General features: G+C 39.3%; 11 non-coding genes across 11 annotated transcripts; all 11 read right to left on the minus strand.

Moving 5' to 3' along the window:
- Positions 1-1,382: 1,382 nt before the first annotated feature.
- On the minus strand, positions 1,383-1,500 carry LOC113092519 (5S ribosomal RNA). Its single transcript, XR_003287586.1, has one exon. It is a non-coding gene; the product is annotated as a 5S ribosomal RNA (ribosomal RNA).
- A 514-nt stretch (positions 1,501-2,014) lies between these two features.
- On the minus strand, positions 2,015-2,133 carry LOC113092523 (5S ribosomal RNA). The gene has a single exon (XR_003287590.1). It is a non-coding gene; the product is annotated as a 5S ribosomal RNA (ribosomal RNA).
- A 1,450-nt stretch (positions 2,134-3,583) lies between these two features.
- LOC113092529 (5S ribosomal RNA) lies at positions 3,584-3,702 on the minus strand. Its single transcript, XR_003287596.1, has one exon. It is a non-coding gene; the product is annotated as a 5S ribosomal RNA (ribosomal RNA).
- Positions 3,703-4,215: 513 nt separating this feature from the next.
- LOC113092524 (5S ribosomal RNA) lies at positions 4,216-4,334 on the minus strand. Its single transcript, XR_003287591.1, has one exon. It is a non-coding gene; the product is annotated as a 5S ribosomal RNA (ribosomal RNA).
- Positions 4,335-5,259: 925 nt separating this feature from the next.
- LOC113092520 (5S ribosomal RNA) lies at positions 5,260-5,378 on the minus strand. Its single transcript, XR_003287587.1, has one exon. It is a non-coding gene; the product is annotated as a 5S ribosomal RNA (ribosomal RNA).
- A 1,052-nt stretch (positions 5,379-6,430) lies between these two features.
- Positions 6,431-6,549, minus strand: LOC113092517 (5S ribosomal RNA). The gene has a single exon (XR_003287584.1). It is a non-coding gene; the product is annotated as a 5S ribosomal RNA (ribosomal RNA).
- A 922-nt stretch (positions 6,550-7,471) lies between these two features.
- LOC113092521 (5S ribosomal RNA) lies at positions 7,472-7,590 on the minus strand. The gene has a single exon (XR_003287588.1). It is a non-coding gene; the product is annotated as a 5S ribosomal RNA (ribosomal RNA).
- Positions 7,591-8,643: 1,053 nt separating this feature from the next.
- LOC113092526 (5S ribosomal RNA) lies at positions 8,644-8,762 on the minus strand. Its single transcript, XR_003287593.1, has one exon. It is a non-coding gene; the product is annotated as a 5S ribosomal RNA (ribosomal RNA).
- A 770-nt stretch (positions 8,763-9,532) lies between these two features.
- On the minus strand, positions 9,533-9,651 carry LOC113092527 (5S ribosomal RNA). The gene has a single exon (XR_003287594.1). It is a non-coding gene; the product is annotated as a 5S ribosomal RNA (ribosomal RNA).
- A 787-nt stretch (positions 9,652-10,438) lies between these two features.
- On the minus strand, positions 10,439-10,556 carry LOC113092522 (5S ribosomal RNA). The gene has a single exon (XR_003287589.1). It is a non-coding gene; the product is annotated as a 5S ribosomal RNA (ribosomal RNA).
- Positions 10,557-11,467: 911 nt separating this feature from the next.
- On the minus strand, positions 11,468-11,587 carry LOC113092525 (5S ribosomal RNA). The gene has a single exon (XR_003287592.1). It is a non-coding gene; the product is annotated as a 5S ribosomal RNA (ribosomal RNA).
- Positions 11,588-12,489: the final 902 nt, after the last annotated feature.

A 12,489-nucleotide genomic window follows, 5' to 3' on the forward strand; every position in this document is an offset into this window, starting at 1 on the left:
AAGTACTAACGCAGGCCCAAACCTGCTTAGCTTCCGAGATCAAGACGAGATACGGCATAGCCAGGTTGTATGGCCGTAAGCGAAGACTGCTCCGAAGAGAGGGCTATTTAAAGTTAGCCAATCTACTGGCCAGTACATTATATAAGTAGGAAAGAAAAACCCAAAAGCTTAAAACGCCTGGTATTCCTAGGCGGTCTCTCATCCAAGTACTAACAGACCTAAACCTGCTAAGATTCAGAGATCGGCATTGACTCTTTTTTTTTTTTTTTTTGCAAGATTATTATATAATTCGTGAAAATATCCAAAAAGTTTAAAGCACCTGGTATTCCCAGGCAGTCTCCATCCATGTACTAACAAGGCCCAAACCTGCTAATATTCAGAGATCGGCCATTGACTCTTTTTTTTTGCAAGATTATTATATAATTCATGAAAAAATTCCACAAAGTTTTAAAGCACCTGGTATTCCCAGGCAGTCTCCCATCCATGTACTAACCAGGCCCAAACCTGCTAATATTCAGAGATCGGCCATGTTTTGGCAAAATTGTTCTATACTAAGTGAAAATTTTCCAAAAAGCTTACAGCACCTGGTATTTCAAGGCGGTCTCCCATCCAAGTACTAACCAGACCTAAACCTGCTAATATTCAGAGATCGGCATTGACTCTTTTTTTTTGCAAGATTATTTATATAATTCGTGAAAAATATCCAAAAGTTTAAAGCACCTGGTATTCCCAGGCAGTCTCCCATCCATGTACTAACAAGGCCCAAACCTGCTAATATTCAGAGATCGGCCATTGACTCTTTTTTTTTGCAAGATTATTATATAATTCATGAAAAATATCCAAAAAGTTTAAAGCACCTGGTATTCCCAGGCAGTCTCCCATCCATGTACTAACAAGGCCCAAACCTGCTAATATTCAGAGATCGGCCATTGACTCTTTTTTTTGCAAGATTATTATATAATTCATGAAAAATATCCACAAAGTTTAAAGCACCTGGTATTCCCAGGCAGTCTCCCATCCATGTACTAACCAGGCCCAAACCTGCTAATATTCAGAGATCGGCCATGTTTTGGCAAAATTATTCTATAATTAGTGAAAAATTCCAAAAAGCTTAAAGCACCTGGTATTCCCAGGCAGTCTCCCATCCATGTACTAACCAGGCCCAAACCTGCTAATATTCAGAGATCGGGCATTGACTCTTTTTTTTTGCAAGATTATTATATAATTCGTGAAAAATATCCAAAAAGTTTAAAGCACCTGGTATTCCCAGGCAGTCTCCCATCCATGTACTAACAAGGCCCAAACCTGCTAATATGCAGAGATCGGCCATTGACTCTATGTTTTGGCAAAATTGTTCTATACTAAGTGAAAAATTTCCAAAAAGCTTACAGCACCTGGTATTCCCAGGCGGTCTCCCATCCAAGTACTAACCAGGCCCAAACCTGCTTAGCTTCCGAGATCAGACGAGATCGGCATAGCCAGGTTGGTATGGCCGTAAGCGAAGACTGCTCCGAAGAGAGGGCTATTTAAAGTTCAGCCAATCTACTGGCCAGTACATTATATAAGTAGGAAAGAAAACCCAAAAGCTTAAAACGCCTGGTATTCCTAGGCGGTCTCTCATCCAAGTACTAACCAGACCTAAACCTGCTAAGATTCAGAGATCTGGCATTGACTCTTTTTTTTTTTTTTTTTTTTTTTGTTTGCAAGATTATTATATAATTCGTGAAAAATATCCAAAAAGTTTAAAGCACCTGGTATTCCCAGGCAGTCTCCCATCCATGTACTAACAAGGCCCAAACCTGCTAATATTCAGAGATCGGCCATTGACTCTTTTTTTTTTGCAAGATTAATATATAATTCATGAAAAATATCCACAAAGTTTAAAGCACCTGGTATTCCCAGGCAGTCTCCCATCCATGTACTAACAAGGCCCAAACCTGCTAATATTCAGAGATCGGCCATTGACTCTATGTTTTGGCAAAATTGTTCTATACTAAGTGAAAAATTTCCAAAAAGTTTACAGCACCTGGTATTCCCAGGCGGTCTCCCATCCAAGTACTAACCAGGCCCAAACCTGCTTAGCTTCCGAGATCAGACGAGATCTGGCATAGCCAGGTTGGTACGGCCGTAAGCGAAGACTGCTCCGAAGAGAGGGCTATTTAAAGTTCAGCCAATCTACTGGCCAGTATATTTATAAGTAGGAAAGAAAACCCAAAAGCTTAAAACGCCTGGTATTCCTAGGCGGTCTCTCATCCAAGTACTAACCAGACCTAAACCTGCTAAGATTCAGAGATCTGGCATTGACTCTTTTTTTTTTTTTTTTTTTTTTTTTGCAAGATTATTATATAATTCGTGAAAAATATCCAAAAAGTTTAAAGCACCTGGTATTCCCAGGCAGTCTCCCATCCATGTACTAACAAGGCCCAAACCTGCTAATATTCAGAGATCGGCCATTGACTCTTTTTTTTGCAAGATTAATATATAATTAATGAAAAATATCCAAAAAGTTTAAAGCACCTGGTATTCCCAGGCAGTCTCCCATCCATGTACTAACAAGGCCCAAACCTGCTAATATTCAGAGATCGGCCATTGACTCTTTTTTTTTGCAAGATTATTATATAATTCATGAAAAATATCCACAAAGTTTAAAGCACCTGGTATTCCCAGGCAGTCTCCCATCCATGTACTAACCAGGCCCAAACCTGCTAATATTCAGAGATCGGCCATGTTTTGGCAAAATTTTATATACTAAGTGAAAAATTTTCCAAAAAGTTTAAAGCACCTGGTATTCCCAGGCGGTCTCCCATCCAAGTACTAACCAGACCCAAACCTGCTAATATGCAGAGATCGGCATTGACTCTTTTTTTTTGCAAGATTATTTATATAATTCGTGAAAAATATCCATGAAGTTTAAAGCACCTGGTATTCCCAGGCAGTCTCCCATCCATGTACTAACAAGGCCCAAACCTGCTAATATTCAGAGATCGGCCATTGACTCTTTTTTTTTGCAAGATTATTATATAATTTATGAAAAATATCCACAAAGTTTAAAGCACCTGGTATTCCCAGGCAGTCTCCCATCCATGTACTAACAAGGCCCAAACCTGCTAATATTCAGAGATCGGCTATTGACTCTTTTTTTTGCAAGATTATTATATCATTCATGAAAAATATCCAAAAGTTTAAAGCACCTGGTATTCCCAGGCAGTCTCCCATCCATGTACTAACAAGGCTCAAACCTGCTAATATTCAAGAGATCGGCCATTGACTCTTTTTTTGCAAAGATTATTATATAATTCATGAAAAATATCCACAAAGTTTAAAGCACCTGGTATTCCCAGGCAGTCTCCCATCCATGTACTAACCAGGCCCAAACCTGCCTAATATTCAGAGAACGGCCATGTTTTGGCAAATTGGTCTATACTTAAGTGAAAAAATATCCAAAAAGTTTAAAGCACCTGGTATTCCCAGGCAGTCTCCCATCCATGTACTTACAATGCCCAAACCTGCTAATATGCAGAGATCGGCCATTGACTCTATGTTTTGGCAAAATTGTTCTATACTAAGTGAAAATTTTCCAAAAAGCTTACAGCACCTGGTATTCCCAGGCGGTCTCCCATCCAAGTACTAACCAGGCCCAAACCTGCTTAGCTTCCGAGATCAGACGAGATCGGGCATAGCCAGGTTGGTATGGCCATAAGTGAAGACTGCTCCGAAGAGAGGGCTATTTAAAGTTCAGCCAATCTACTGGCCAGTACATTATATAAGTAGGAAAGAAAACCCAAAAGCTTAAAACGCCTGGTATTCCTAGGCAGTCTCTCATCCAAGTACTAACCAGACCTAAACCTGCTAAGATTCAGAGATCTGGCATTGACTCTTTTTTTTTTTTTTTTTTTTTTTGTTTGCAAGATTATTATATAATTCGTGAAAAATATCCAAAAAGTTTAAAGCACCTGGTATTCCCAGGCAGTCTCCCATCCATCTACTAACAAGGCCCAAACCTGCTAATATTCAGAGACCGGCCATTGACTCTTTTTTTTTGCAAGATTAATATATAATTCATTGAAAAATATCCACAAAGTTTAAAGCACCTGGTATTCCCAGGCAGTCTCCCATCCATGTACTAACAAGGCCCAAACCTGCTAATATCAGAGATCGGCCATTGACTCTATGTTTTGGCAAAATTGTTCTACACTAAGTGAAAAATTTCCAAAAAGTTTACAGCACCTGGTATTCCCAGGCGGTCTCCCATCCAAGTACTAACCAGGCCCAAACCTGCTTAGCTTCCGAGATCAGACGAGATCTGGCATAGCCAGGTTGGTACGGCCGTAAGCGAAGACTGCTCCGAAGAGAGGGCTATTTAAAGTTCAGCCAATCTACTGGCCAGTATATTTATAAGTAGGAAAGAAAACCCAAAAGCTTAAAACGCCTGGTATTCCTAGGCGGTCTCTCATCCAAGTACTAACCAGACCTAAACCTGCTAAGATTCAGAGATCTGGCATTGACTCTTTTTTTTGTTTTTTTTTTTTTTGTTTGCAAGATTATTATATAATTCGTGAAAAATATCCAAAAAGTTTAAAGCACCTGGTATTCCCAGGCAGTCTCCCATCCATCTACTAACAAGGCCCAAACCTGCTAATATTCAGAGATCGGCCATTGACTCTTTTTTTTTTGCAAGATTAATATATAATTAATGAAAAATATCCACAAAGTTTAAAGCACCTGGTATTCCCAGGCAGCCTCCCATCCATGTACTAACAAGGCCCAAACCTGCTAATATTCAGAGATCGGCCATTGACTCTTTTTTTTTTTGCAAGATTAATATATAATTCATGAAAAATATCCACAAAGTTTAAAGCACCTGGTATTCCCAGGCAGTCTCCCATCCATGTACTAACAAGGCCCAAACCTGCTAATATTCAGATATCGGCCATTGACTCTTTTTTTGCAAGATTATTATATAATTCATGAAAAATATCCAAAAAGTTTAAAGCACCTGGTATTCCCAGGCAGTCTCCAATCCATGTACTAACAAGGCCCAAACCTCCTAATATTCAGAGATCGGCCATTGACTCTTTTTTTTTTGCAAGATTATTATATAATTCATGAAAAATATCCACAAAGTTTAAAGCACCTGGTATTCCCAGGCAGTCTCCCATCCATGTACTAACAAGGCCCAAACCTGCTAATATGCAGAGATCGGCCATTGACTCTATGTTTTGGCAAAATTGTTCTATACTAAGTGAAAAATATCCAAATAGCTTACAGCACCTGGTGTTCCCAGGCGGTCTCCCATCCAAGTACTAACCAGGCCCAAACCTGCTTAGCTTCCGAGATCAGACGAGATAAGGCATAGCCAGGTTGGTATGGCCGTAAGCGAAGACTGCTCCGAAGAGAGGGGCTATTTAAAGTTCAGCCAATCTACTGGCCAGTACATTATATAAGTAGGAAAGAAAACCCAAAAGCTTAAAACGCCTGGTATTCCTAGGCGGTCTCTCATCCAAGTACTAACAAGACCTAAACCTGCTAAGATTCAGAGATCTGGCATTGACTCTTTTTTTTTTGTTGTTTTTTTTGTTTGCAAGATTATTATATAATTCGTGAAAAATATCCAAAAAGTTTAAAGCACCTGGTATTCCCAGGCAGTCTCCCATCCATGTACTAACAAGGCCCAAACCTGCTAATATTCAGAGATCGGCCATTGACTCTTTTTTTTTTGCAAGATTATTATATAATTCATGAAAAATATCCACAAAGTTTAAAGCACCTGGTATTCCCAGGCAGTCTCCCATCCATGTACTAACCAGGCCCAAACCTGCTAATATTCAGAGATCGGCCATGTTTTGGCAAAATTGTTCTATACTAAGTGAAAATTTTCCAAAAAGCTTACAGCACCTGGTATTTCAAGGCGGTCTCCCATCCAAGTACTAACCAGACCTAAACCTGCTAATATGCAGAGATCGGGCATTGACTCTTTTTTTTTTGCAAGATTATTATATAATTCGTGAAAAATATCCAAAAAGTTTAAAGCACCTGGTATTCCCAGACAGTCTCCCATCCATGTACTAACAAGGCCCAAACCTGCTAATATTCAGAGATCGGCTATTGACTCTTTTTTTTTGCAAGATTATTATATAATTTGTGAAAAATATCCAAAAAGTTTAAAGCACCTGGTATTCCCAGGCAGCATCCCATCCATGTACTAACAAGGCCCAAACCTGCCAATATTCAGAGATCGGCTATTGACTCTTTTTTTGCAAGATTATTATATAATTTGTGAAAAATATCCAAAAAGTTTAAAGCACCTGGAATTCCCAGGCAGTCTCCCATCCATGTACTTACAAGGCCCAAACCTGCTAATATGCAGAGATCGGCCATTGACTCTATGTTTTGGCAAAATTGTTCTATACTAAGTGAAAAATTTCCAAAAAGCTTACAGCACCTGGTATTCCCAGGCGGTCTCCCATCCAAGTACTAACCAGGCCCAAACCTGCTTAGCTTCCGAGATCAGACGAGATCGGGCATAGCCAGGTTGGTATGGCCGTAAGCGAAGACTGCTCCGAAGAGAGGGCTATTTAAAGTTCAGCCAATCTACTGGCCAGTACATTATATAAGTAGGAAAGAAAACCCAAAAGCTTAAAACGCCTGGTATTCCTAGGCGGTCTCTCATCCAAGTACTAACCAGACCTAAACCTGCTAAGATTCAGAGATCTGGCATTGACTCTTTTTTTTTTTTTTTTTTTTTGCAAGATTATTATATAATTCGTGAAAAATATCCAAAAAGTTTAAAGCACCTGGTATTCCCAGGCAGTCTCCCATCCATCTACTAACAAGGCCCAAACCTGCTAATATTCAGAGATCGGCCATTGACTCTTTTTTTTTTTGCAAGATTAATATATAATTAATGAAAAATATCCACAAAGTTTAAAGCACCTGGTATTCCCAGGCAGCCTCCCATCCATGTACTAACAAGGCCCAAACCTGCTAATATTCAGAGATCGGCCATTGACTCTTTTTTTTTTGCAAGATTAATATATAATTCATGAAAAATATCCACAAAGTTTAAAGCACCTGGTATTCCCAGGCAGTCTCCCATCCATGTACTAACAAGGCCCAAACCTGCTAATATTCAGATATCGGCCATTGACTCTTTTTTTTGCAAGATTATTATATAATTCATGAAAAATATCCAAAAAGTTTAAAGCACCTGGTATTCCCAGGCAGTCTCCAATCCATGTACTAACAAGGCCCAAACCTCCTAATATTCAGAGATCGGCCATTGACTCTTTTTTTTTTTGCAAGATTATTATATAATTCATGAAAAATATCCACAAAGTTTAAAGCACCTGGTATTCCCAGGCAGTCTCCCATCCATGTACTAACAAGGCCCAAACCTGCTAATATGCAGAGATCGGCCATTGACTCTATGTTTTGGCAAAATTGTTCTATACTAAGTGAAAAATATCCAAATAGCTTACAGCACCTGGTGTTCCCAGGCGGTCTCCCATCCAAGTACTAACCAGGCCCAAACCTGCTTAGCTTCCGAGATCAGACGAGATAAGGCATAGCCAGGTTGGTATGGCCGTAAGCGAAGACTGCTCCGAAGAGAGGGCTATTTAAAGTTCAGCCAATCTACTGGCCAGTACATTATATAAGTAGGAAAGAAAACCTAAAAGCTTAAAACGCCTGGTATTCCTAGGCGGTCTCTCATCCAAGTACTAACAAGACCTAAACCTGCTAAGATTCAGAGATCTGGCATTGACTCTTTTTTTTTTGTTGTTTTTTTTGTTTGCAAGATTATTATATAATTCGTGAAAAATATCCAAAAAGTTTAAAGCACCTGGTATTCCCAGGCAGTCTCCCATCCATGTACTAACAAGGCCCAAACCTGCTAATATTCAGAGATCGGCCATTGACTCTTTTTTTTTTTGCAAGATTATTATATAATTCATGAAAAATATCCACAAAGTTTAAAGCACCTGGTATTCCCAGGCAGTCTCCCATCCATGTACTAACCAGGCCCAAACCTGCTAATATTCAGAGATCGGCCATGTTTTGGCAAAATTGTTCTATACTAAGTGAAAATTTTCCAAAAAGCTTACAGCACCTGGTATTTCAAGGCGGTCTCCCATCCAAGTACTAACCAGACCTAAACCTGCTAATATGCAGAGATCGGGCATTGACTCTTTTTTTTTTTGCAAGATTATTATATAATTCGTGAAAAATATCCAAAAAGTTTAAAGCACCTGGTATTCCCAGACAGTCTCCCATCCATGTACTAACAAGGCCCAAACCTGCTAATATTCAGAGATCGGCTATTGACTCTTTTTTTTTGCAAGATTATTATATAATTTGTGAAAAATATCCAAAAAGTTTAAAGCACCTGGTATTCCCAGGCAGTATCCCATCCATGTACTAACAAGGCCCAAACCTGCTAATATTCAGAGATCGGCTATTGACTCTTTTTTTGCAAGATTATTATATAATTTGTGAAAAATATCCAAAAAGTTTAAAGCACCTGGAATTCCCAGGCAGTCTCCCATCCATGTACTTACAAGGCCCAAACCTGCTAATATGCAGAGATCGGCCATTGACTCTATTTTTTGGCAAAATTGTTCTATACTAAGTGAAAAATTTCCAAAAAGCTTACAGCACCTGGTATTCCCAGGCGGTCTCCCATCCAAGTACTAACCAGGCCCAAACCTGCTTAGCTTCCGAGATCAGACGAGATCGGGCATAGCCAGGTTGGTATGGCCGTAAGCGAAGACTGCTCCGAAGAGAGGGCTATTTAAAGTTCAGCCAATCTACTGGCCAGTACATTATATAAGTAGGAAAGAAAACCCAAAAGCTTAAAACGCCTGGTATTCCTAGGCGGTCTCTCATCCAAGTACTAACCAGACCTAAACCTGCTAAGATTCAGAGATCTGGCATTGACTCTTTTTTTTTTTTTTTTTTTGCAAGATTATTATATAATTCGTGAAAAATATCCAAAAAGTTTAAAGCACCTGGTATTCCCAGGCAGTCTCCCATCCATCTACTAACAAGGCCCAAACCTGCTAATATTCAGAGATCGGCCATTGACTCTTTTTTTTTTGCAAGATTAATATATAATTCATGAAAAATATCCACAAAGTTTAAAGCACGTGGTATTCCCAGGCAGTCTCCCATCCATGTACTAACAAGGCCCAAACCTGCTAATATTCAGAGATCGGCCATTGACTCTTTTTTTTGCAAGATTATTATATAATTCATAAAAAATATCCAAAAAGTTTAAAGCACCTGGTATTCCCAGGCAGTCTCCCATCCATGTACTAACAAGGCCCAAACCTGCTAATATTCAGAGATCGGCCATGGACTCTTTTTTTTTGCAAGATTATTATATAATTCATGAAAAATATCCACAAAGTTTAAAGCACCTGGTATTCCCAGGCAGTCTCCCATCCATGTACTAACCAGGCCCAAACCTGCTAATATTCAGAGAACGGCCATGTTTTGGCAAAATTGTTCTATATTAAGTGAAAAATTTCCAAAAAGCTTACAGCACCTGGTATTCCCAGGCGGTCTCCCATCCAAGTACTAACCAGGCCCAAACCTGCTTAGCTTCCGAGATCAGACGAGATCGGGCATAGCCAGGTTGGTATAGCCGTAAGCGAAGACTGCTCCGAAGAGAGGGCTATTTAAAGTTCAGCCAATCTACTGGCCAGTACATTATATAAGTAGGAACGAAAACCCAAAAGCTTAAAACGCCTGGTATTCCTAGGCGGTCTCTCATCCAAGTACTAACCAGACTTAAACCTGCTAAGATTCAGAGATCTGGCATTGACTCTTTTTTTTTTTTTTTTTTTTTTGTTTGCAAGATTATTATATAATTCGTGAAAAATATCCAAAAAGTTTAAAGCACCTGGTATTCCCAGGTAGTCTCCCATCCATGTACTAACAAGGCCCAAACCTGCTAATATGCAGAGATCGGCCATTGACTCTATGTTTTTGGCAAAATTGTTCTATACTAAGTGAAAAATTTCCAAAAAGCTTACAGCACCTGGTATTCCCAGGCGGTCTCCCATCCAAGTACTAACCAGGCCCAAACCTGCTAATATTCAGAGATCGGCCATTGACTCTATGTTTTGGCAAAATTGTTCTATACTAAGTGAAAATTGTCCAAAAAGCTTACAGCACCTGGTATTTCAAGACGGTCTCCCATCCAAGTACTAACCAGACCTAAACCTGCTAATATGCAGAGATCGGCCATTGACTCTTTTTTTGGCAAGATTATTATATAATTCATGAAAAATATCCACAAAGTTTAAAGCACATGGTATTCCCAGGTAGTCTCCCATCCAGTGTACTAACAAGGCCCAAACCTGCTAATATGCAGAGATCGGCCATTGACTCTATGTTTTGGCAAAATTGTTCTATACTAAGTGAAAAATTTCCAAAAAGCTTACAGCACCTGCTATTCCCAGGCGTCTCACATCCAAGTACTAACCAGGCCCAAACCTGCTTAGCTTCCGAGATCAGACGAGATCGGGTATAGCCAGGTTGGTATGGCCGTAAGCGAAGACTGCTCCGAAGAGAGGGCTAATTTAAAGTTCAGCCAATCTACTCGCCAGTACATTATATAAGTAGGAAAGAAAACCCAAAAGCTTAAAACGCCTGGTATTCCTAGGCGGTCTCTCATCCAAGTACCAACCAGACTAAACCTGCTAAGATTCAGAGATCTGGCATTGACTCTTTTTTTTTTTTTTTTTTTGCAAGATTATTATATAATTCGTGAAAAATATCCAAAAAAGTTTAAAGCACCTGGTATTCCCAGGCAGTCTCCCATCCATGTACTAACAAGGCCCAAACCTGCTAATATTCAGAGATCGGCCATTGACTCTTTTTTTTTGCAAGATTATTATATAATTCATGAAAAATATCCACAAAGTTTAAAGCACCTGGTATTCCCAGGCAGTCTCCCATCCATGTACTAAACCAGGCCCAAACCTGCTAATATTCAGAGATCGGCCATGTTTTGGCAAAATTGTTCTATACTAAGTGAAAATTTCCAAAAAGCTTACAGCACCTGGTATTTCGAGACGGTCTCCCATCCAAGAACTAACCAGACCTAAACCTGCTAATATGCAGAGATCTTGCATTGGACTCTTTTTTTTTTGGCAAGATTATTTATATAATTCGTGAAAAATATCCATGAAGTTTAAAGCACCTGGTATTCCCAGGCAGTCTCCCATCCATGTACTAACAAGGCCCAAACCTGCTAATATTCAGAGATCGGCTATTGACTCTTTTTTTTGCAAGATTATTATATAATTTGTGAAAAATATCCAAAAAGTTTAAAGCACCTGGTATTCCCAGGCAGTCTCCCATCCATGTACTTACAATGCCCAAACCTGCTAATATGCAGAGATCGGCCATTGACTCTATGTTTTGGCAAAATTGTTCTATACTAAGTGAAAAATTTCCAAAAAGCTTACAGCACCTGGTATTCCCAGGCGGCTCTCCCATCCAAGTACTAACCAGGCCCAAACCTGCTTAGCTTCCGAGATCAGACGAGATCGGGCATAGCTAGGTTGGTATGGCCGTAAGTGAAGACTGCTCCGAAGAGAGGGCTATTTAAAGTTCAGCCAATCTACTTGCCAGTACATTATATAAGTAGGAACGAAAACCCAAAAGCTTAAAACGCCTGGTATTCCTAGGCGGTCTCTCATCCAAGTACTAACCAGACTTAAACCTGCTAAGATTCAGAGATCTGGCATTGACTCTTTTTTTTTTTTTTTTTTTTTTTTTGCAAGATTATTATATAATTCGTGAAAATATCCAAAAAGTTTAAAGCACCTGGTATTCCCAGGCAGTCTCCCATCCATGTACTAACAAGGCCCAAACCTGCTATATTCAGAGATCGGCCATTGACTCTTTTTTTTTGCAAGATTATTATATAATTCATGAAAAATATCCACAAAGTTTAAAGCACCTGGTATTCCCAGGCAGTCTCCCATCCATGTACTAACCAGGTCCAAACCTGCTAATATTCAGAGATCGGCCATGTTTTGGCAAATTGTTCTATACTAAGTGAAAATTTTCCAAAAAGCTTACAGCACCTGGTATTTCGAGACGGTCTCCCATCCAAGAACTAACCAGACCTAAACCTGCTAATATGCAGAGATCTTGCATTGACTCTTTTTTTTTGCAAGATTATTTATATAATTCGTGAAAAATATCCATGAAGTTTAAAGCACCTGGTATTCCCAGGCAGTCTCCCATCCATGTACTAACAAGGCCCAAACCTGCTAATATTCAGAGATCGGCCATTGACTCTTTTTTTTGCAAGATTATTATATAATTTATGAAAAATATCCACAAAGTTTAAAGCACCTGGTATTCCCAGGCAGTCTCCCATCCATGTACTAACAAGGCCCAAACCTGCTAATATTCAGAGATCGGCTATTGACTCTTTTTTTTGCAAGATTATTATATAATTCATGAAAAATA

The sequence above is a fragment of the Carassius auratus genome, unplaced genomic scaffold (assembly GCF_003368295.1).
Source record: "Carassius auratus strain Wakin unplaced genomic scaffold, ASM336829v1 scaf_tig00214642, whole genome shotgun sequence".
Taxonomy (NCBI): domain Eukaryota; kingdom Metazoa; phylum Chordata; class Actinopteri; order Cypriniformes; family Cyprinidae; genus Carassius; species Carassius auratus.